The sequence below is a fragment of the Aedes albopictus genome, chromosome 3, assembly GCF_035046485.1.
Source record: "Aedes albopictus strain Foshan chromosome 3, AalbF5, whole genome shotgun sequence".
Taxonomy (NCBI): Eukaryota; Metazoa; Arthropoda; class Insecta; order Diptera; family Culicidae; genus Aedes; species Aedes albopictus.
In genome coordinates this window covers 382,316,594-382,341,051 of record NC_085138.1, presented here as the reverse complement: position 1 = coordinate 382,341,051, position 24,458 = coordinate 382,316,594, and the positions used below count along the sequence as shown (strand labels likewise).

The 24,458-nt window shown below is 39.4% G+C and overlaps 1 protein-coding gene across 2 annotated transcripts in view; it reads right to left on the bottom strand.

The window, feature by feature from the left end:
* LOC109411191 (putative uncharacterized protein DDB_G0277255) overlaps positions 1-19,651 on the bottom strand; it is a 229,964-nt gene extending 210,313 nt beyond the window's left edge. For both annotated transcript variants that reach the window (XM_062855853.1, XM_062855854.1), the window contains exon 1: positions 17,641-19,651. The gene's annotated coding sequence lies outside the window, so the exon portion shown is untranslated. The remainder of the gene's footprint in view (positions 1-17,640) is intronic.
* Positions 19,652-24,458: the final 4,807 nt, after the last annotated feature.

Here is a 24,458-nt window from a genome sequence, read left to right as displayed (position 1 = left end):
ATTAAATAATGAAGCAATATTTTCAAAATCGGTTTTCGTACATATGTAGAGTATGGATCAAGGTATCTTCTGAATTTTTTGTGGTGGAAAATGTTTTTCGTTTTTGCAGAAACCATTTTTGAACAAAATTTCACAAAAAAATGGTTTTTGCATAAATGGAAAACATTTTCCACCTCAAAAAAATTCAGAAGATACCTTGATCCATACTCTACATATGTACGAAAACCGATTTTGAAAATATTGCTTCGTTATTTAATAAAAAAATCAAAAACCGAAAAAAAAGAAAATGCTTCCAGTTTCGCCTTAATGGTCTAGAACACGAGATATCCACAACTGTTGGCAAAATGTAATGCTATTCCAAATGTCAGACTAGGTGCACTGTGTAGCAAGTTTCCGGTGGCCAATGCCCCCGAAAGCACTGTTCAATAATGACCCCAATGCATATTTCGTAACTTTTTTAATGCTCGAAAAAAGTTACAGGAACTTTATGGGAACTTTATGGGATATCTTAGAAAGAAAGAGGGGCTTAGTGAGGGGTTTCAAGGTTGCGGCATTCGTGTCATGAAGAAATGCGTTTCAAGGTGTTTCGAATGTTTACAGAAGGTTTCTGAAGAATCCAGACAATTCCTGACGGAAGTTAACGGACGTCTTTGGAATTTTCTGATAGGTTTGAGCGAGTTTCAAGGTGTTCCAATAGATATCAGGTGGTTCCAGGGGGCTCTAGGTGATGGTGATTTAAGTAGTGGTTAAGGGAAATTTACGGGGGCCTCAAAGGGGTATTCTGAGGAATATCAAGGCGTAAGTCGTTTTAAGGGGTTTCGTAGAGTTCATGAGGCTTAGTTAAAGTACAATAGTCTCAGGGTGGTCTTCTGAAGGATTTAGAGAGGTTTCACAGGATTTCAAGGGGATTGTATTAAACAAGTTGCAAGGTTTTTACAAGAGTTTCGGGGAGTTCAAGTTTATGAATATTTTAAATAATAAATCCTGAAAATTAACTCTTTTTGAATTTTGCCTTCGGATGGCATGGCAATACAGTAAGATTTTGTCAGCCCCATTTTGCGACAAACTTTTTGCTCTCATTATCTTACGGTCACATTTTAAGCAATTTATTAATATTTGTCATCAAACTACAGCTGAGATGCAGAACATAGAAAGATAAAAAGTTTAAAAAACTACTTAAGTTTTTGAAGAGAGCAAAAAATGTGTTCCGAAAAGGGGCTGACAAAATCGGGTCACTTATGTACATGGAATAGTATTGCCATCCGAAGGCAATATTCCGAAACTTGAATTGTGCTTTAGGCATCCTTTCCCCCTTCTTCCAAATTAAAATATAAGGAATTTGCAATGTTTTTCAACCAAATATTTGGACCAAATTTTCTCCAATAAATGACCCTCCTCATACTTTCTGGATCGCAACACTGAACGCTGGCGCTGTGCTGACCGTTCAACCATCAACACGGGCGACGACTCAACTCAACAACAACAACGACCCCCGTGCTGTGGTCAGCAAAAGAGTTTCACTATGATCCAGCCCCGAAAACAAAATGTGAAAACAGCGAATCAAAATAAAACTTCATTGTGACATACCACACGCCGTCGCACAAAACTTCGCCGTCGTCGCCACAAATGCCCACAACGAATGCCTCGCGCGCAGCCCATAGAGCTCAATGCTCCGCCGCCAGCTCGTTCGGAAGGGAATCTGCTGTTTCGATGAAAAATGAATTGGTTTGAAAATAAAAACCCACAGGTCGGTATGGAGGAAAACCACTGCGGCGATGGACGGTGAACAAACCCAACGACCGAATAAAACAAATAAATAATTAATGAGTGCATCCAAAATTGGGCCGACTTTTGTTGAAATCGAAACGAAATGTTAACCGGTGCACGGGGTAGTGGTGCCGTGCCGGACGGTGTGGTCCCCCTCGACGACGGTCAAGTGGGCGGCAATTGTCCAAAAAGCAGCAAAATTTGTAACTGAAAGCCGAATACAACGGAGTTTTGGATGGAGCTAGAAAAGAGACAACACGTCAAAAGTAACAGGCCCGCGAGATAGGTATTACCTTCAAATGGCGTGTGCCTGGTGCTGGGCCCTTAAATATTGCATCGTGGTTCAGTGCTGAACAGTGGGCGAGACGGGCGGAATGGGGAGGATTTTTTTCTTTCGAAACTGAAGGTAGTTGGATGACGACGCAGCAAAGGGCAGTTAGGTGTATTTGGATAGCTGGACCATCATAGTCATAGGACAGTGGAGGCGATTTTCGAAGCAGTGGTTTCCCAATGTTTTATGAATTAGATGTGGAGAAAAACGCTTCGTTTTTGATGGGCGGTAGGAACCTAGCCTTGGGCGTTGCGCTTTCTGATTGTTGGTAGGTTCAAGACGTTTCAAGGAGGATCTCTTATTGGGATCTGTTTTCGACTTAGTAGGGTAAGTGTACCAATTATGGATATAGTACCAATTATTCGCTATAGTTAATTTTAACCCTTTAACGGTTTAAATCAACAAGAAAAACTTTGTGAACAACAGATCACCTTCACAAAAGATAGTCGCACTCAATTAAACTCCACACTTTCCTCAAATCATAATAGAAATAAATCATTTTCCTTAGAATTTCGGCTTCCTTGTACCCTTTTTTGCCATAGTGTACCAGTTATGGCTAACCCCATAAGGAACACATGCAAATAGTGCGAAAAACAACCGAAGTTAAAAATGTGACCATAACTGGTACAGGGTTCCTATCATTGGCACACGCTGTAATCAATACTAAAAGTAGTTTTGGTTCCGTTTCTATATTTTTCTTGTTAAGTATGGAAACTAAGCTGTCTTTTAACTTATTGATGACATTCGTTGGTCTTCTCGTTGTTTTTGTATAAACAGCTTTCCTTAGGTAGTGCCATAATTGGTACACGCACCCCAGGAGATATTTTTATAGAAATAAACATGTTTTTTAGAATGAGTGTAATCAATTTCGTACCTTTCAATTCCGCCATATTTTGCTTATCCTTTGACAGATACGCGTATTTCGATTACCACTTGTAATCTTCCTCAGCGTCAGTTATCCAGTGGTTGTCGAAATACGCGTATCTGTCAAAGGATAAGCAAAATATGGCGGAATTAAAAGGTAGTAATCTGATTACACTCATTCGAAGAGGGTATTCTGCTTAGAGGGTTCGAAAAGTCGGTACAAGTTGTTTTTGAGCTTTATCATTAAATCTTCTTCTTGGCGTATCGCTACAACAATGAGATTTTTAGCCCTAGGGACCCACGCTTTACTTCTCTTCCGAAGGAAGAACTCACATTTTGTGAGATTGTCGGGAGTGGGACTTGATCCCAGTTCTTCGGCGCGATAGTCACGTGTTGTAACCATCATACCAGGTCCGCACCAGTTCTAAATTTTACTTAAACTACTTTTGTGACATTCATGAAGGCTTGCCGCGAGCATTCAAATAACAAGAACTCCGTCAGTCATCCGTAGTAGGTGGGCCGTGGGCAATTAATTAAGGACTTGTCTTACAATTTTTCGATTTTTTTTTCGAAAAACTTTAGAATTTTGTCAGAAATTGATTCATAAGTTTTACTTGAATTTTACCCGTGTATTTCGTCAGAATTGCCAAACTGTCGAAATTTCAAAATGAACTTCGACGAAAAGTTGAAAGGACAAAACTTCCAATGGTCGAAAGCTTTAAGAGACAAATGGTCGAAATGTTAAAAGTTCGAAAAGTCGAACGATTCTACAGGTGATAGACAAAATGATCGGGACAGGCAAAATTTTCACTTTTCAAAAAATGGTCAAATACCACTTTTTGAAAAAGGCTTCAAAAATCTATTTTTTTTACTGTACGTTGATCAACTAGTTGTGTATCAAAAATATTATAGGAAAAGGCATAATTATCCGAAAGCCGACTTCGAACTGTTACATCTCCGGATTCAATGAACCAAATGCAATGAAATTTGGTGTATGGGGTTTATTAAATCTTCTATGTCATCGATATTGTTTCTCTTCGTCATTTTTATAATTTGACTTTTGACCATTACTTCTAGTTATTATTGTTTTTTATTTTTAATTTCGACCTTCAGACCCTTCAACGTTTTGGCTTTTAGACCTTGATAGGCACCCTTAAGAAGTTTCAGCAAAAAAAAGTGAAAATAGTGTTTCTCAAGAGAAATAATTTTCAACAAAATCTAAAAACTGAATTTTGAATAAATGTTATTGTTATTCTTGTGGAAAAGAGTAGAATAAAATCATGCGGAAGTATTCCAAGTATTTCTGCTTTAGGTTATTATTTTGGTAATTCTTCAATATTTAATATTGGAAATTTCCAGCATGAGTAATATTTATATAGAAGAATCAAAATTGATAAAAAGTATGTTTTACGCATATTGTCAAATCTCAACCGTTATGATGTTATTGAACTTTTTTTACTGTGTTTGCCTTAAACTGGCTATAACTTGAAAAGGGTCAAACTTATCGCGGTTGTTTACCTCCATTTTGAAGATTATTAACCCTCAAGAGGATACCTTAAATGAAGGTCCGTTTTGGGACCCTGGGGTCCATTGGACCCCAACATATATTCTCGCGTATCTCGTGATCCTTACTTTTTAAAAGGGTGATGTTTTCAGCAAAGATGTTAGGAAAGTCAAGGCCTATCTAGTGATGAACAATTTAGTTCGGGAAGTTTCCGCTAGGTGGTGCTAGTGAGCATTGAAAAATGACCCCAATCTACAGGATATAACGTACCTAAACAAGCGGACAAGGACAAGACGTACCGAAACAATAGGGTAAATCGCACTGCTGTAGACGAGTAGACATATATGTCCAGCGGGTCAAAAGGGGTCATTCAAATATTACGTAACGCAAAGGAGTGGGAGGTGGTCTAGCGCTGTGTTACGTTTCATTCAGAATTTTCCATACAAAACTTGTTACACGGAGAAGGGAGGAGACCTTAAGTTGTCAAATTTTGCGTTTCGTAATATTTGAATAAACCCAAGAGGAATCAGAGACAAACAGACGTAACACTATTAAAATTTAAATCTCATACAGGGTGTTAGGTTCCTGAGTGCAAACTTTTTAAGGGGTGATAGAGGACCATAAATGGTGAAAAAAATTGTTCTAAGCATATGTTCAAATCTCAACCGTTGCGTAGTTATTGAACTCCCCATGTTTTTGACTCTTATTGCCTTAACTGGCAATAACTTGAAAATGGTCAAACTTATCGAAGTTTTTTTACCCTTATTCGAAAAATTACTAAATTTTCTATCAAATAGCATCTTTGAATCGATTGATTTAGTTAAATAACTAAGTTTTCTAGAGCAAAATAGCTAAAAATAGTGAATTTTAATTGTTTTTTGTCAATTATCTTTGAAACATGAATAATTAATTAAAATTCTTTCTTAGGCAAAGTTGTGGCCTATGTTACACTTTACAATTCGTTCTTTGACATCAAACTTCTATCTCTTATCGTTTTGTTGGTCCTCTATCACCCCTTAAAAAGTTTGCATTCAGGAACCTAACACCCTGTATATCTCAGGATCCTGATTACTTATATAGTTGATGTCTTCGGCAAAGTTGTTTGGTTGGTCAAGAACTTATAGATTATGGACCGTTTGATTCGATATTCCACCATTAGGCAGTGCTAGATAGCATGCACATTTTTTATCTCATAATATCTCGGGATCCTGATTTCTTAGAAAAATGGTGTCTTAGTTGTTGGGTAGGTCAAAAATGTTCAGTTGATGAGCCATTTGATACGAACTCTCCTATTGGGAGACGCTGGTGCGGGATGCTTATTATTTATAGAGATGGTGTCTACAGCTGTTATTTGGCAGGACATGGACCTACCGAATATAGACACTATATAATCTACAGACTTGGGGAGAAATAGTTGAATTACGCAATTTTAGAGTGTTTTATAGTGAATTTAGTGTGTACTAATAGAAAATGACGTCACACAACCCACAGTCGTTATCGTTCCGTAAATCTCGTTTGGCTAAACGAATTGACAGATCGCTTGGTTAGAGGCCATCCATAAATGGCGTAGCATTTTTTTGACGATTTTTGACACCCCCCTTCTTCCCCTATTTTCCCATACCTAATACATGGCTCGTAGCATAATCAGAGACTCTCCCCACCACCCTAAAATGCCACTTCATCTATGGACGGCCCCTTACAGTTGTCTGCACCTTGGAAAGCATATGGAATTATACTTTGATCCTAATCTACACAATTTTCCATTGCTTTCTGAAAATACAGGATGAGGCTTGCAGAGAACGTTCCATACAAGCACAGAGATCAGACATCCAAGCTCAGTTTCAAAACTGTGTAAGGAATTAAACGTTCATTTGAAATGGCAACACAAGTGGCAACATCGTGGTGGCGCTGCTATCTCAATGTTCCCACGCTGTTGTCGATGGTGAATATAAATTTTATGTAGATATGCGTACTCACCACTAATTGTAGCAACTTGCCGCATAGGTGACGCTAGTGTTGTCAACGCTAGAAAAATTGAATCCTTGCAAAGCTTTCGAGACAATTTTCTATAGGGTTGGATATTTTAATATAGGCTTGGATATATTTTCATGAAAAATCGAATAAAATGGAATGTAAATTTTAACGTTTCCTTCCCGTAACCGGGAGGAACTCCTGGAGAGAAATTCCTGGAGGAATCCCGTGAGGAGTTCCTGGAGGAATCCTGGAAGAAATTCCTAGAGGAATCTCGAGAGCAACTCCTAGAGGAATCTCGGGAGAAATTTCTGGAGAATCTCGGGAGAAATTCCTGAAAGAATCCCGAGAGGAATTCCTGGAGGAATGCCAGGAAGAATTCTTGGAGGAATCCCGGGAGAAATTCGTTGAGAAATACCGGTAAGAATTCCTGAAGCAACCCCCGGAGCAATTCCTGGAGGAATGCCAGGAAGAATTCTTGGAGGAATCCCGGGAGAAATTCGTTGAGAAATACCGGTAAGAATTCCTGAAGAAATCCCAGGAGGAATTTCAAGTGGATTTCCTAGAAAAACTCATGCAGGAAACCCGGGAGGAAATTGTGGAGAAAACCCGGGAGCAATTCGGAGACAAATTCCTGAAGAAATTCTGGGAGGAATTCGTGGAGGAATCTCGGAAAGCATTTGTGGAAGAATCCTTTTACGAATTCCTAGTTGAATCCCTGGTGGAATTCCAGAAGTAGTTTTGGGAGTCATTTCCGGAGGGCTTTTAAGTGGATTTCCCAGATGTATCGTAGAGGAACCTCGGGCGGAATTACTGAAAGAATCCCTGTATTAATTTCTGGAAGAATCCTGGTAGGAGTTCCTTCAGAAATTTTGGGAGGTATTCCTGGAGGTATCCGGGTGAGTCGATTCTGAAGTAAATTATCCACCAAATTGGAAGTATTGGTATTGTGAACAGAATGTAATTATATTGTGTTATTCTCAAGATATTTACTTCAAAAGAAGCGTACTTATTTGTGGACGCTTGCCACTCGGTAATCTAGGATGCTGGGCATATACGAACTAATTAGCGCCATTTTGCAGAAAAACTTTAAAATAATTTTCACTACCAAATAATCCTTGATGTATTGAACACTTTTGCCGAAGACACAAACTTTCTATACATTCCGATTCTCAAGATATTCAAGCTAAATTTAACTTTCAATCCATAATTTGAATAAACAATAGCGCCACCTACTGGGCTAATTCCAATTCAATGTGTTCGTCACAAGATTGCCCTTGGTCTATTGAACAATTTTGTCGAAGACAGCATTATTCTAGGAAGTGACGATCACAAGATACAATCATTCGTGTCGTGGGGTCCAATGGACCCCAGGGGACCAAAATCGCCCGGTTCAACTTTGACATAAAAAATAATCTATAGTATGCCATGAAATATTTGTTATTTTTGCACACATAACTCATCGCGGTGTAGTTTGAAGGTACTGTGAAAACGGGACCGATGTGTCAATCCAAACTTTTTTGCGACCACTTCAAAGTGGCTCTGGGGTCCAATGGACCCCAGGTATCCATTAGAGGGTTAAGTTTTCTATCAATTGACATCTTGGTATCAGAGTGTAGAATAACCTTAAGTTAAAATACATACAAATGAAAAAAAATCTTTGTTCTTATCAGTGAAGGTGATTATAGTACGAAGTCACACCTCGAATTTTCAAAAGCACAAATCTGAATAACCAAGTATCGTACTGCGCTGAAAAGTTGATCGATTGGTCACCTGCAAGTGTAATCGATCAACTTTTCAAGGCGATCCGTCATTTGGTTTTAAGATTTGCGCTTTTGAAAATGCAAGGTTTGACTTCGTTCTATGATTGCTTTAAGCTTCCTAGTTTTCAGAAGTGGAAAAACTCAACAGTTTGATTTCTTTTTATTTGTTTTTGTCAATTTTATTTGAAAAATGTGAGATAAGGCAAAGTTGTAGCCTACAGCTGTGTCCCACAGAACCACGGTACTGTCATGGTTAAATCACTAGGCCTTGCTATCCATGTATTGCTTCGAAAGATAGTCGAATAAATCTTTCAAGAATTCCCCAAGAAATTTTTCATGGGATTAATTTTTTCAGGAGTTTCTCAAAAAAATCTCAAAAGATCCTTCTTGGAACTAGTCAATGGGAATTTTTCCAATGATTCTCTCAGGGATTTTTAAAAAATTTCTGCAATGATGTATTCAGAAATTCGTGCATGTATTCCTTCGAAAATTTGTAAAGGACTTCTTCCAGGGATTCTATTAAAAAAAATTTCAACAATTTTTCTTAGGGATTTTTCCTGGAATTCCTGTAGACATTTCTCAAAAAAAAAAAAATGTTGGAATTCTTCTAAGGGTTTCTTGTAGAACTTTTCTTTTAAGGGTTTCCGCAGGAAGTTTTTCACAAGTTTTTAAAAACTTTATCCCTTGGCACTTCTCAAGGATGTTTTCTAGTAATACTATTTGGAGTACCTGTGAGAGGGTTCTTCAGTTCCTCCAGGTATTAGCGATTACTAAAAAAACCTTTTCTTCAGAAATTTCCTCAATGATTCCATGAAAAATTCCTCCTGGATGTTGGTTGTCAAAAATTTCCAAAGGACTTCCTCTCATAAGTGCAAGAAAAAAAAATCTTGGAAACATTTCTTTTGAGGTATGTTTAGGAGTTCTTTCAGCGGTTCCTTAAGAAATTTCACCCGGGTTTCTTTCAGAAACTTCTCTACAGAAATTCCTCCAGGAGTTTTGCTTAGAATTATTTCCAGAATTTCCTCAAAATTCCTATGGATGTTGCTTTAAGAGTTCATGGGTGATTTTTTTTCCAGGAGTTCCTCCATAAAACCCTCCAAAACCTTTTACAAAAATTTCTCTAGGAGTTTCAATGGGAATACCCCAATGAGTTACACCGAGTTTTTCTTAAAAGTTTGAGATTTTCTTGGTAAGTTTCTTCGTGGCGGATTTTTTCCAGGATTTCTTCAAAAGTTCCTTCGGGAATTTCTTTAGAAGTTTTTCTGAAAATTCTTTCAGGAGTTCCCTTAAGGAATTTTTAGGAGTATTTCCGAGACTTCCTTTGAAACATTATCCAGGAGTTCATCAGATTATTCTCTTAAGGAACTTCTTCGAGAACTTCCTTAGAATTTCTTTCGGGCATTCCTAGTGGAGTTCCTCCGGGAATTTCTTCAGCAGTTTCTTCGGGAATAGTTCAGGGATTTTTTTTTCTGGAATAGCTTTAGCTTAGGAGTTTTGTGGTGGAGCTTTTAGAGGAATTCCAGAAGCAACTCCACTGGGAATCCATCAAGGTGGAACTCTATAGGATATCCCGGAGGAACACTTAAATGAATTTCCAGTGAAAACCCGATGGAACCCCAAGAGTTTATTGTGAAACTACTGGAAGAATTCCAATTGGAACTCAAACAGGAATTCTTGGTAGACACCCTTCTGGAGGAATTTTCGACGGAACTGCTGGTGGATCTTCTAAAAGAATTTCCGGTGGAGCCTTAGAAATATTCCTAGTGGAAATTCTATAGGAATTCCCGGCGAAGCACCTTGAAGATCCGGTGCAACTCCTAAAGGGATTCCCAATGGAACTTCTAGACTGATTTCTGGTGACCCTACTAGAGGAATTCACAGCGGAACTTCTTGAGGGTTTCCCGGTATGACTCTTAGAGATTCCGGTAAAAACACCCAGGAGAATTCTCGTTGGCAATTCTTTCGGCGATTTATTATAAATTCTTTTGAAAATCCAATCAGTATTGAAAATTCTCTGGCTATCCTCTTAGAAGTGGTTTTGAATACATTCTTTGAAAATGTCTTTGGGCACGGCATACAATTTCACAAGACAGGCTAGTTACCTATGTTAACATCAATTTTGGACCTAAACATGTGACGTCGTTCATATCGTCCAATAACGTTGATCAAATTGATGTTGAGTACTAGATCATTTTGTACAAGTCTAAGAACGATTTGAATTACGTCTTTAAAAAATTGTCAGATTTCCGGAATGTATCCCCTTCGAAATGTAGTACAACGTGATCTTCGGTAATATATTCGGAGTTTATTGTGTTTTTTTTTTCTAGAATTCCTTGCAATTATTCTAAGGATTTTTTTTTTGTAATTTCTATGATAATTCTTTTGGAATCTATAATGGAAGCTTCTTCAGAAATTCATTGGAAAACTCATGCGGCAGATCCTTCAACAATTTCTTCAGGATCTTTTTCGGCAATTTCAATAATTTTGTCATAACTGTAGCACTTACTTCGGAATTTAGTGATTATTTTCTGTAATTTCACAAGAATTTGTCGGATTTTTTTTTTTACTTTTTCAGCAATTACTCTGGAAATCTCTTATGCAGAGATTCCTTCGGTTATTGTTTCGCAAATACCTGTAGCATTTTATTTAGGAATTCCCATGGGAATCCCTTCGTATTTTTTTTTGCAATCCGTTCAGTACTTAAATTCCTTTGGTTTTTAGTATTCCTTTGGCAGTTCCTGAGGGTTTGGCATTTTTTTTTTGGAATTCCATCGGTAATTCTTTTTGGAATTTCTTCCCATGAAATTATTTTTGGAATTCCTTTCAAGATATCTTCATATTCCCCCAGGAGATTTTCTTGGAATTATTTCCAGAAATTTTTAGAAGTTTCTTAGATAGTTCAGAACTCTTGAAGAAATTTTCGCAGGATTTTCAAATGGGGAATTTCATGGCCGAATCTGAGAGCTCTTATCGCTTAGAAAGTTGGTGTATTTGGCAATGTTGTTTGGTCTCTCAGGCATATCAGTTAGATCTCGATTGGATAACTTTATATGAAGCACAATGACGCATATTGCCCATTCTACTGGCATTTTACCAGATTTGCTGGTATGTCTGAAACATACTGGAAAAACTTGTACATAATTCGAAGGCACGAAATGTTGCTGATTGACAAATTGAGAGATGAAATTTTTGAAAAAAAAACGCGTTCTGGTGGGATTCGAACCCACGACTCCGTATTCGCTAGACCGGCGCTTTAACCAACTAAGCCACTGAACAAATAATGATTCTGCGGAACAGAAAGTCAAACTGTCTTCGAAGCCGCACCGTGAACACTCCAATTTCCCAAACTCATCTCTCTTTCGGCTTTGGCTTCGTGGATTGGCATCTACACAAGTTTTTTCCAGTATGCTTTATATGAAGTTAGAGAGGTTCTTTCCATATGATTCAAGTTTGAAAACTGTGCGTTAAACTGCTATACAACAGGATTCATTGAACCGATTGAAATGAAATTCTGGATATTTATGACTAACTAGCTGTCCCGGCAAACGTCGTTCTGCCTGCCTACTTGTGTTTTTTGACATGCAGCTCCACAGAAAAATGGCCCGCAAAATGGAATTTCAAACATTCTCGTTTTCGGTGCGTTCCCGGTCGATTTTCCCAATTATATTTCGCACGAACACGTCGGAGCCTGGTACGAATGAAACACTGAAAGAATGGTGTAGATCCGTTGGCCCGTTCCCGAGCTTATTCGTGACATACAAACACCATTCCATTTTAATTTATATGGACCCAGGTAACCAATAAGCAGTGAAAATGGCATTATTTCGGCACTATATGCGCCTTTACGGCAGGTCATTAAATGCTGATTTGCCCCATATGCGCCATAAGTGCTAACTAAATGCAGGTTTTGGCCCAATATACGGCTGATTTAATGCTTAAATTTCCTACCCCCCAGATTGTCAAAAATAAAAACAAAAAATTTCCCCTGCCCATTTTACGGCCTCTCTTTCTCTTCTATTTTTATCTTCACTCTCCTGTGTAACTTTTGAGGCTTGGGGGCACGTTTTGAAATTCTGTTCTTGTTTTTTTTTCTGATTTCGGCGAAATTGGGATTTGATCCCTCGATCCTCGGGTTGACGATGGTGCTGAACCTCGCTACGATGTAAGCTATAGATGATTAGATAATGTGCGTTGGTTTTTTGATCAATTTAAAGCTTGAATATTACACCGGCAGTAGCTTCGTGAGATATGCTATGTACCCAGCATGTGCTGATAATTAAATAAATCGAGCATTGGAAAGTAGCCAAAACCATGGAATTTATTTGCCAAAGCATGTTTTTTTAGTTGCTACTCTATAAATGACAGGACAAGCGAATGATAATGGCATCTACAGCCGGGGCACGTAAATTGAAAAGTGGAAATGTGTTGTGGGTTCAGCATCACTCTTCCCACTTAGCAGTTTATGGCACTAATGTAGCAGTTATGCTGCTTGTTGACCAAAGCATACCGTGCATCTGAAATGCTACATAACTGCTGTCAGATTTTAAGTAGCATTTCAATTGCTAATATAGGGCAGTTTAGCCGTCGAACTGCTATCATACGGCAGTAAGCAGGTCAAATCTATATATATAAAAATGAATTTCCGTCTGTCTGTCTGTCTGTCTGTCTGTCTGTCTGTCTGTCTATCTGACCGCTATGCATTCAGAAACTACTGAACCGATCGGTGTGAAATTTTGTATGCGGGTATGTTTGAGGCCGGGGAAGGTTCTTAGCTTGGTGTGAGACCTCTCCGGTCTCGGGAACTGGGGGCTTCCATACAAATGAACCGGAAATGAGCTGGGAGCCTGGGAGAGAAGTTCAACACCGTCGCAAACAAAACCAATCTAGAGTGCGGCGCTGAAATGATTGTCAAATTTGAAAGGGCTGAAACGAATCGACAATTAGTGCTGGGGCGACTCAAGGCACTCTTTCGCGATACAAATGTCCAATTTTGTGGCGTGTGCGTGTTGCCCGGTGAAATAATTTAGTGAAAATTTGTAAAAATGTGTACTAATCTATTCGGTGGTATCGCGTTCATTAGCCGAGCTGTGCGGTCGGAAATCTTGCCGGATGGCTAGGCGACCGGTGTCTAGGCCTGAACTCGGCCGACGGGCCAGCCGGCGTTGTTAGAGAGCGGATGCAGGCGTCTTCACTCTTAGGCGCAATCGGCCGGCAGTGGTTTCGTCACCTTGGACGGCCGAGAGGGGAAAACCTCCTTTGCATTTTAAACTTTTACCCGAGATGATCCTCCTTGGAGAAAGAAATCCTTTACCGTAAGGCACGGGAACCAATCCTGGTTCCGCGGACCGAGCCGTACGCTGGATGGTGGAACCTAATTTAGGTCCAACAAGAGGCTACAATATACTTTAAAGAACATTATTATTACCTAAGCAGGGTTTTACCTAAACACCTACTTAGCACATGCAAAGGGCTGGGGGTGGGGGGAGCCAAAGGTGTTGGATGGGGTTTGTTCCGTGTTTCAAATCTGATTACCACCTTTATCACTACACTGACTGTCAAACACGTCTTTGACGCCTGATTGCAAAAATTACATAATTTGGGAAATTGACGCTCTATTTATTATTTTTTTTTTTAATTTTTCAATTCCACTTTTTAATGTAATCTTTCAGCCAGCTAGGTATATTTCTATTTTGGTAACGACAAAACATTTACATCGGTACTTGACCCTTTTACTCTGTGGTATATATATCTAAATATATAAAAATGGATTACTGTCTGTCTATCTGACCCTTATAGACTCGGAAACTATTGGACCGAACAACGTGAAAATGGGACGGGGAAGGATGGTTTGAGACCCATCCCATCTGGAAAGGGGGGCTCCCATTCAAATTTCCGTTACATTTCTGCATAACTCAAGAACAACTCAAGCAAAAGGAACCAATTTTGATCTGTGATAGTTTATAGAAATATGTGTATGGTCATGTGAGTCCCCTCCCGAATTTGAGAAGGGGGGCTCTCATACAAATTAAACGGAAAATTCTGTATAGCTCGAGAACCAATCGAGCAAATGGAGCAAAGTCTGGCATATTGAGGTTTTAGAAGGCAAGAAAGATTTCTATGATAACCAGAAGTGTGAGACCCCCCCCCCCCTTTTTGAAAAGGAAGTCTTCCATACAAATTCTGTATAACTAGAAATGCTTAGAGAAGCAGTTAAGCAAATTGAACAAAATTTGGCATACAAAGGTTTAAAAAAACAAGAAATGTTTCTACGGTTGATATTTAGATTCATATGATTCAAGTGATTCAGAACACTTGATTTGATTCTTCAAGGAAATCATTTACGGCGTTCTCAAGTTTTTTTCATTGATTTGCTCCAGTATTAGCCCATACATTTCTCAAGAAATTTGGCTATGGAACCACAGACAGATGAATGCAGCGATTTCGGCTCTTTAACGGATTCCTCCAGAATTCCATACATAGATTAATCAACAGTTTCTACCATAAATTCCTCTAAGTATTTTCTATTCAAATTTCCTTCGCGTATTCCTCTAGGGCTCCCTCCATGAAATCATTGAAGAATTCCTCCACGGATGCCTCCAGTTGTTGTTCCAGAATATTTGAGTTCAAAAATGTGACTATAAGAAAGTACATAATTGGCCGTTTAAGTTGGCCGTTTAAGTTTTAAAACGCTGAACTGCTGTTACACACTGCAGTTGGATCAAGATCAGGAAATTGTAGGTAGCCTGAGGCATGCTAAGGTTTTAGAAGGCAACACATATGTTTAAAGTGGGTTGCGACCCATCCCTTTTATGAGAAAGATGCCTCCCAATGGAATGGAAATTGCTGCATAACTTGAGAAATAATCATGTAAAAAAAAACAAACTTAAGGATTAGAAAGTTTGCCGGCAAGCTACGTTGCAAAAGGCATGTACGATCACTTATTTCTGGAAGGACCGCCCCCTAAATTATCAGAAATTTCTGCATAATATGAACAGTAATAAAGCAAAGGAATCTTAATTTGGCACTAGGAGAAATACAGATATAGCCAAAGTTTTTTTTTCCGAAGTGTCTGACACCAGTAAAAATCGAGCAGTCATACTCAATTCTTGAAATCATCGAGACGTTTATGAATGGATTTTGATCAATAATATAACTCAGCGTTTCTCAGAGTTGTTCCGATTTGAATAGCGTTTTGGACAGATTTGGCATGTGGAAGCACCTAATGTCTCTATGATGTTGCATAACCTTCTGGAAGGGGAGGAAGCAAACATGCAAATGGAACAAACATTTTTGCATAACTCGGAAATGACGTACGGTCGACATCAGTTTGGCCAAAGGTTATGAAGCCGAATGAACATTAGGTCTTATGGTTATTGACCTTTTAGTCATAAGGCCAAATGGTCATCATTCCGTCTTTGCCACTTCCTGCTGCTTATACTGTTCACTCCATCTGACATTCATCCTTTTTTTAAATAGAATATTCTTCCAAGTCACTCTGTGTTGTATTTATTTGTGGAAAAACTTCTGAAAATTATCCCAGAAATGTTTCCTTTCATCAAAAGTTTTTCTGAACGGTTGTGTCGTTTGTGGCGGTTGAACTCTAATGTCCTCTTCATTTACACTGATAATATGTAGATTGGCAGCCCAATTGCATACTTCATCTGAGATTTTTCCTTCTTTTAAATATAGGCTGTTCTTTCGCATTAAACTGATATAAGTGAGCCTTCTCTTAAAAAAATCAAGTGATTTATTAAGGCAATTAAAACAAAAAATGTGTGTTTCTCAGGTATGAATCATATGCTGATAGATGTTAGAACTTCTGCTTGGTCAAGAATGAAATATTGTGAAAACAGATTGGAACAAACGTCCCGAATGGAAGATGACGTGTCCCTGGAGCAATCCGTATGAGTTTGCACACCCTTTGTAGCCAAATAACAAATGAATAAATAAAACGATCGGCATAATTTTTGCACTGTTCAATTAGCCATCAAAATGTGTTAATATGTAGTAAAACTCGGGAAAATAAACAAAACGTTAGAAAAAAAAATATGAAAGTACTAATCTTGAGAAGAAATTTAAAATCATCAAAGTTAAAGACGATGGGCTACCCGCATGGAGCACGTTCACAGTTGATAAGTAGTAGTGAAATCATTTAGTTTTATATGACGAAAAGCAGTTATCATTGTGCATTGCCGCTACCAAATATTTTTTCTCAAAATAATTTCTGCTTCGAGAAATTTATTTTAGATGTTATTCGCTATGTAATACTTAAGCGATTTAGTGCATTAGAAGGTAGCGCCATATTGGTCGATGCGGTGAACAGTAAAACAGTCTATGCTTTTAAGTTGTTGTAAAGAAAACCTACACAACCAAACTTTGAATGGGCAATAGAAGGTTTGCCGGGTCAGCTAGTGCAGATATAAAACAGAAATACGGCTTATTCAAATGCTTATTGGTTACCTGGGGATATATTGATTTTTGGCAAACATTTGAATATGATCAAAGAAAACAAAATTATAGCTAATTTTGATTTGATGAATATTAGTAAAACAACTTAAAGTATGCAATAAACCTCATACAAGTGAAGCGTAATCAACGTAGAGAGTAAAATAATATTGAAATGTAATCTAAGAGTTGCATTTTCATCATTTATCACCTCAAATCCTTAGTGAAATTTAACAGCTTTCTCGTAATACGAAAAAGATTCCCCTCAAATTGTATCATCACAACCCAAAATAAGGTTATTCATCAAATCAACCTTATTACTCACTGGCAGCGAACAATTTAATTCCCATGACTTCCCATTCATGTACAATACATAAGCCTCAGCTAGTACATTACCGCGCACTACTACCTACTGGCTTCAGCCCGATCCCACTTTGTTGTACTCATCACTGCTGCTAGCACTAACTGGCAGTAGGTAGGTATGTAAGACTCCAGAACTAGGTCGGTTGTTCCTGCCGCCTCAGCTTCACTTTCACTTTGGGGCACCACACCGACTTGTTATCTCTCTTTTTCTCTCTCTCAACAGTGAGCTCTCTGTGCTGTGTTGTAGATAGATGTAAGTGATGTTGGTCTTTAACATTTCCAGCTAAACCGGGCCCCGCATAGATACTCTACTAACTCAATGACGTCTGACGTTGCTTCGTTCTGAAATCGTCAACGATATGCGAAGTCAAGACTACGAGCGAAAACCGTAAGAAGACCGAATGGTGTTCCGGCCGGGCTCGTCTCCCTTCGAGTCCTGAACCCTCCCCCGTAGAAAGGACAAAGGCACACAAAGGAGACGGAAACCAAAACAGATCCCAGTTTGGGGTTGAAAGAAGAAAGTGCCACCCCTGAGGGTAGCTTCAATCGATAGCAGGGGATGTTCAATCGAACTGTTATTTTAGAACTTCTTCAGGACATTCTGAATAAATTGTGATTTCATTGTAACGCACCTTTTTAAAGAACTGCAATCCTCAGTTGTTGGCAGGATCCGGTCCGCTGTAGAACACTACCACTGGCACTGGTTGGGTCTTAGTCCAAGTTGGGGCCCGGTGAGGAGTCCACGTGGCTTGCGGTTCGCGTAGGGTCGAGGTGCGCGGAAACAGGAGAGGCACTTTTCCCTGCGAAGGATCTTCGCGAAGTGGCACAGTGTCCTGGTGCGCGCGGGGGTCTTTTACGCTCTTACACACTCTCTCACTCGTTCTCTCTGTATTGGTCGGGGGAGGATTACACAAAATTGGGTTCCACAGGCGGAATTTCGCGCGAGGAGTTCGGCGTGGAGGGCGTTGCGACCAGCTCCGGGGACAAGATCTGCTGGACAGCTACCAACCACAACGGATGGTGATGGATGAACGCACTCGAACACTTACGCACACGCGGGTAATGGATTTTGGTGATTTTTTTTTCTGGTTGATGAGGTTGAATATTTTCCGACACTTGGGTTTGTTTTTTAGGGTTTTGAAATTCTGCTTCGATGTTGGAATTTCTGGGAAATTTGAATTACACTTTTTGAGTTTACAGAAATTCTTGGAATAGAACTGTGTCACTGGATACTTCTCACTTTCTCTCGCGGATTGCTCTTGCCGTATGGGAGGATTCTCTTCCTTTCACCGAATTATTTTTATAGTGTATTTTTCACTTTTCTTCGTCAATAGAAAATTCCGAAAATTTTGCTTTTCTGTTACACCTATTAAAATAAATTCATCTGCTTTTGTACTTTGAGGTTTCCGGTTGTTTCTTCGAACTTTTGATTTGTGTTTGCTTCTGCCGAATAAATAAAAATCGATTTTTTGGGAATGACTTCTGCACTTTATCCGGTTATTCCTTGCGAAATTTTCTTGAGTTTCACTTTATCACAGTTTAGGGTTTTGCTTCGTTTCTTCCTCGTAACCTGAATCACTGTAATCCTTCGTAATGCTTCGTCCTTCGTCAATGTCGTGCTTGCTCTTCTACACAATTGAGGTATTTTTGAACAACTTATCCGCCTTAGATCCTAGGTTGTGTCCTGCTCAGGGTAGTTCACTCACAGCTCCCAGTAGCCCAATCCCACACTGGTTCGGCATCGACACCGATCCGTATCCTTTCGTCGACGCAGCTGGTCTCGTTCTACGGTCCCGGTCCTCACCAAAGGATATCCCGTTCTATCGGCACGAAGTCTCACTCTCCCACAACCAAAAAAAGAAGCAGTCCACCGCGCGGCGTGGATCTTCCTTCCGTACTTCCACAGGATACCTCGCACAGGATAATGTCGCCCTCGCGCGAAAACTCGATGATGCCGATGCTTCTTCACGATATCCTCCGTCTTTTTCGTCTTCGTCTCCGGTTCGCTCTGCTCTCCTATTCTGCTGCTGTTCCTAGTGGTTCGGGGCGCGGACCGCGGCTTTTCCACATGATGCGCGAACCGAAACAAAAACTAAACTGAAACCCACCATCGTCTGGTGGCGAACGTTTACCTCCCAACCAACCAACCGTCGTCCAACTCTCGTACCGAACCGACCGACGAGAGGGTACCTCTGCAAGGGGCTCTGCTCCACCGTCCCCAATCGGAGTCAGCGTGTGCGAAGCAGCAGAGAAACCCCCCGAAGAAAACCCGGTCGCCCCACAATGCGATGCGGGCTGGGTACGGGAGCAGCGAGCGAGGAGGAAGGACGGGTGGATGATTTTAGGGGAGCGGTGGCGGTGGTGGCGGCGCGGTGGACGACGAAGACGACGGGACTGCCCCAATAATGAGGTGGTGGAGACGGGACAGCAGCGAGAGCAGTGCCAGAGCTATGGTCGATGGGTGGTTGGACGGGTTGTTGGTCGGAGCGAGAAGAAGGAAAAACATAAAAATGAACCCCCCTTTGGGAGAGCGAGAAAATTTGCGAGAGAAGCGGATTGTGCGTAGGCATGCATGGCGAAATGTGGCGACCAGAGAGGGAGAAAGTTGGTTCACTGGCGATGAATTGCGATGGAGGATGGTGCATGGTGGATACAAAATAGGGGTACTTTGCCAATAAATGGATGCAGTCAAATTGTCGATTCAATACATTTTTTTCGTTCTCATATCTTTGTGTTGGTAGTCAAATATAACGGTTTTAATGAGCATGAGCATAGATGACCGTACAATTAGTTGTTGCTACTCCGTGATTGACCAGAACAATCGAAATTGCACAAGGAATCTACAAACGGAGCTTGGGAGTAGCTACCGATCTTAATGTGCACAGTTCGAGAATTCCAAACTTTATTAGTCAATAACGGCGCCGGCCACGTCCTTACGGTCATCGAGGAAGGGAAGGAATGTAAGTGTGACGAACGTTGCTACTAGAGACCGAGATCACCTCATCCTCTCCACGACTGTCACGGGAAGGAGTTTTTGTTAGTGGGGAGGGGAAGAGTCACATGATTTGGATTCACTTTGGTAAGTGATGTGATTCATGCAACCTTTATTTGAGTCAAGACATTTATTCATTTTGACTAAAATACTACAAATGTCGACACCGAAGATGCACAGCAAAACATAAATGCAACCCGCCCGATGTAACTCATTCCGATTTACTAAATAATCAATGTAATCACGATTCCTTTGTACGATTACATCGTTTTGATGTAAAATCTTTTGTTCTTATGTGTACAACGCCCTTTGCAATATTCATGCAACCGACGGATGGATCGGGTTGCAGCAGTTCAGATGTAATATTATACAACAGTTTTTTTCTGTGTGACGAACCATTAAAATTTTTGTGTACATGTAAAAAACGAAAAATATTCATTATCAACTAAATGTACATTGGAAACTAGCGCCGACACATGACGTGACGAACTTTTCAATATTTGTTAGATATATACACAAAAACCAGAGCAGAATTTTATGCATCCTTTAGCATTAATTATTATGATAAAATGGAACGAGCTCACCAATAAACATCCTTCGAAGTGTCCAGTGCGTATGTGCTGCAGCATCTACCACTAACTGGCCTCTTCTCCGAAACACATTGAACCGCTAAAACTCCACACGGGTACGATGATGTGGACATTCAAATTGACGACGACGACGACGACGCGGCCGATCCGAATGAAAAAAGCGGCATTTCGATTTTGCCTCCAAAAACACACTCAGTCAAATATAACGGTTTTAATTTTCATAAACAGAATGATGAAACTTTGGGTTTTTTGTTCATTTTTGGGCGTAGATTTCGATTTTGAATCTGGATTAGAATCGATAATAGGGGTACTCACGAAACAGATTAAATTGCTGCGTAAGCCATGATTTTCTGCTTATTTGAAATGTTTCACGATTTTGCGAATGAAATAATCAAAGATTGCCTTGGTGATCGCGACGTTAAATCAGTTTAATCAGTTTACGCTGTTCAGTGAATCCCCCTAATGTCATTTGTGATATCTGTCAATCCCTTGATAACTATAGTCTGTTGGCTTAGCTCAGACTGACTGCACACATCTATGTTTGCTACTCCGTGATTGACCCGAACCAATGACAGTTGCACAATGAATTAACTGAATAATTGACTGCGAGTGGTCAACTTTCTCACTGTGCATTAGCCTGGTACACGGTTTATATGGGAAAATACAAAAAAAGGAAAAACTCTAACTCCTGTATACTCTTTGAGTTCCACTTTGGTCCCATATCAACTGTGCAAAATTTCAGATCGATCGGAAAAACTATATTTTAGCGCCCGCCATTCTTAGTTTTTCATACGATTTACTATGGGGAAATTTTACATCTGCAAAGAAAAATCGCTAGGAGTCACCCCTAGATCCCAAAAAATAAGTCGATGAATGATTTCTGTAGAAAACTTCACGAGGAATCAGACCTCCGAAGACCGCAAACCGATGCAAACCGTTCGTGGAAAAAGTTATTAAGCCTCACCCGATCGATAAAATGACGAGATTTTATTATTTATTGTTATTCCTTACATGTTAAACAGCGTTGGCATGCCATTCGCTTCTCAGTCAATAACTTTTTCCACATGCCTTAGATCGCTTTGCGGTCTTCGGAGGGTTGGTTCCTCGTAAAATTTCCAACAGAAATCATTCATTGATTTATTTTTAGGGGTTAAGGGGCAGCCTGTGGCGATTTTTCTTTGAAAAAGTGATTTTCCCCATAGTAAATCGTATGAAAACTTAAAATGGCTGGCGCTAAAATATAGTTTCTCCGATCGAGCTGAAATTTTGCACAGTTCATATGGGACCAAAAAGGAACTCAAAAAGTGTACAGGAGTAAAATGTCTTTTGGTGTCCCACGCTACTGTGCATGCTTCAACGACTCTTTAACAATACAATAACGGTGCCGGCCAAGTCCTTGCAGTCAGGTTGGCAGAGGAAATGAATATTAGTATCAAACTTTCTTATGTGGAAGTTCGCGTTTACCGCTGCGATTCCTGTTATGACCGCAAAGCGTTAAGTACATTTGAATCCACAAAATTCGAAACGAATTATTTTCCAAAAAATAGCATCATCAAACCCAAATCAAATTCGAACAATCATGATCTACCACAATAAAATATTGTCCACGATTATAAACGTAGAGCACAGCGACCATGTTTATCAGCACAATGAAGAAAAGCTACACTGCTGAGTGGGACTCGACTGACTTCAATTTTCTCCTCGAAGAAGAAAATATTTCTCCTGTGCAAACACGTACAACCATGTACCCGCGAAAGGTCATTCTAGAAAGCAGCACTTGCAAAGCTTAAATTATTCTGATCACTTGATTGGATAATTCAAGTCTTTAAAAGAACGGATACTTAGAATCGTGGAAGTCGAAAATCACTGGATCGATCAAACCTTTTCTTACTCTGTTAATTTTCTTCGGGTAGTCAGTCCCTTAGAAAGGCCTAAGTGCTACTACACACGATGGCAAGCTGAGGGGCTGTCCATAAACCACATGGGGGGGGGGGGGTTCGGCCAATGACCATTTTGTAAGGACAAATAAAATTTTTTGTATGTACTAATGACCACGTGGGGGGGGGGGGGGGGTGGTATGAAAAGTCCCAAAAAAATGACCACGTGGTTTATGGACAGTCCCTAAGGTTCCGAATGCGAGAACGTTGACATGAGTCTACAAAGGCCTAAATGCGGAATTTCTGATGAAATCTCTATGTCAATTTCTGCAGGAATATCTGCAAGAGTGTCTTCCAGCCTTTCCATAGCAATCCTCTGTAGAAGTCTGCAAAATCTGTAGAAAAATTTCTGAAGCAATCCTTGGACGATTTCCTAAGACTTTCTTAAGAAATCCTTGGAACAATTTCTAGAAGAGATATATCTTGAAGCAATATCTAAAGGAATGTGAATAAATTTAAGGAATTTCCTTAATAATCTCTTGCAGAATTCCTAAAGCAATCCGTGGAGACAGTTCTTTAGAAAGCTTCTGAGAAAATTTTGAGAAGTTTTAAGTTTCTGATTCTGATACATTGAGAACTTTTTCAAAATTTGAATCATATTCTAAAAAAATCATGGATTTTTTTTTAGAAAACTTCATGGAAGGTTTTCTAGATGAATGCTTTTAACATATCTGAAGAAATCTCTTGTTACGACACCGCTAGGTAGTACGACTGACCCAACGGGCGGTCAGAATTCGAGTAGCAAAAGCGCCTCGTATATACAATTGGCAAATGAGCAGGCAATGTTTGAATATAAATCTAAACAAAAACAAATCAGAAAAAATGAGAGAGTATGGTATAAACAATGTTCATTATGAAGTAGTTAGGCTAGAACTGAAATGTTGAAAAGTGAAAAACATTGAAGTTAGGTGAAAGAAATAGCTGGTTTTAGTGGCCTACAATACATTGATTCACAAGAGGAGCGATTAGTTGGGAAGATAATCGTGGCGTGTAGGTGGATTATTAACCAATTCTTGTAAGTTAAACCTCATTTAGAGTGATCTACAAGTTTTTACAATAAATTCAATTATTTTAGTTTTGAGCTGCCACGAAACAGTGCTGCTGCAAGTAGCTGGTGAATCTATCCGAACATCTCTATTGAAGCAATCCGAAGAAATTCGTAGCTGAATTTCTTGGATATTCTATGCAAGATTTTTCGAACCCATGCAACATTTTTGGAAGCTATCCATGCAAGGCTTTCTTAAGGAGTACTTGGAGAAGTTTCAAAATGACATTCTTAAATCTAAAGGAATCCTTAGAAGATTTTGTGAAAACAATTCTGACTGATTTTCTTTCGCATTTCCTGGATGAATTTTTGAAGTAAATCTATGAGCAGTTTCCCAAAGATTTTTACAGGAAATCGTGAAAGATTGTTCAAAAGAATCCTTGGACGGATTTCAGCTAGGCTCCATGAAAGAATTATCGAAAAATCTCTTAAAGTTTTTTTTTCAAAGTAATGGATATTTTTTTTTTAATCTCTGGAGGAAAATCTGGAGATATTTTTGAAGAAATTACTAGTCGAATTTACAATAAAAGACATGGGAGATTTTCTGAAAGAACCTCCAGGGTAGTTTCTACAGGAATTCCTGCAGAAAATTCCTGATTGAATCTCACATTTTTTAAAGAATTTCTGAAGGAATTTCTAGAGAAACCCCAGGAAGCTTTTCTGACAGAAATTCAGAATTAAAAAAGAATTCTCGAATGCAATTTCTAAAGCAAACCCCGGAGTAAGTTATGAAATAAATCCTAGAGGGATCGTTTGAGAGAATGCTTAAAGGAATTTCCATAGGATTGTTCGAAAAAAAAATCTAGTAAAGTCTCGAAAAAAAGGTTAATCTGAAGAAATTCATGGAAGAACTTCTACAAAAAATCATACACAACTCTTTCTGAAA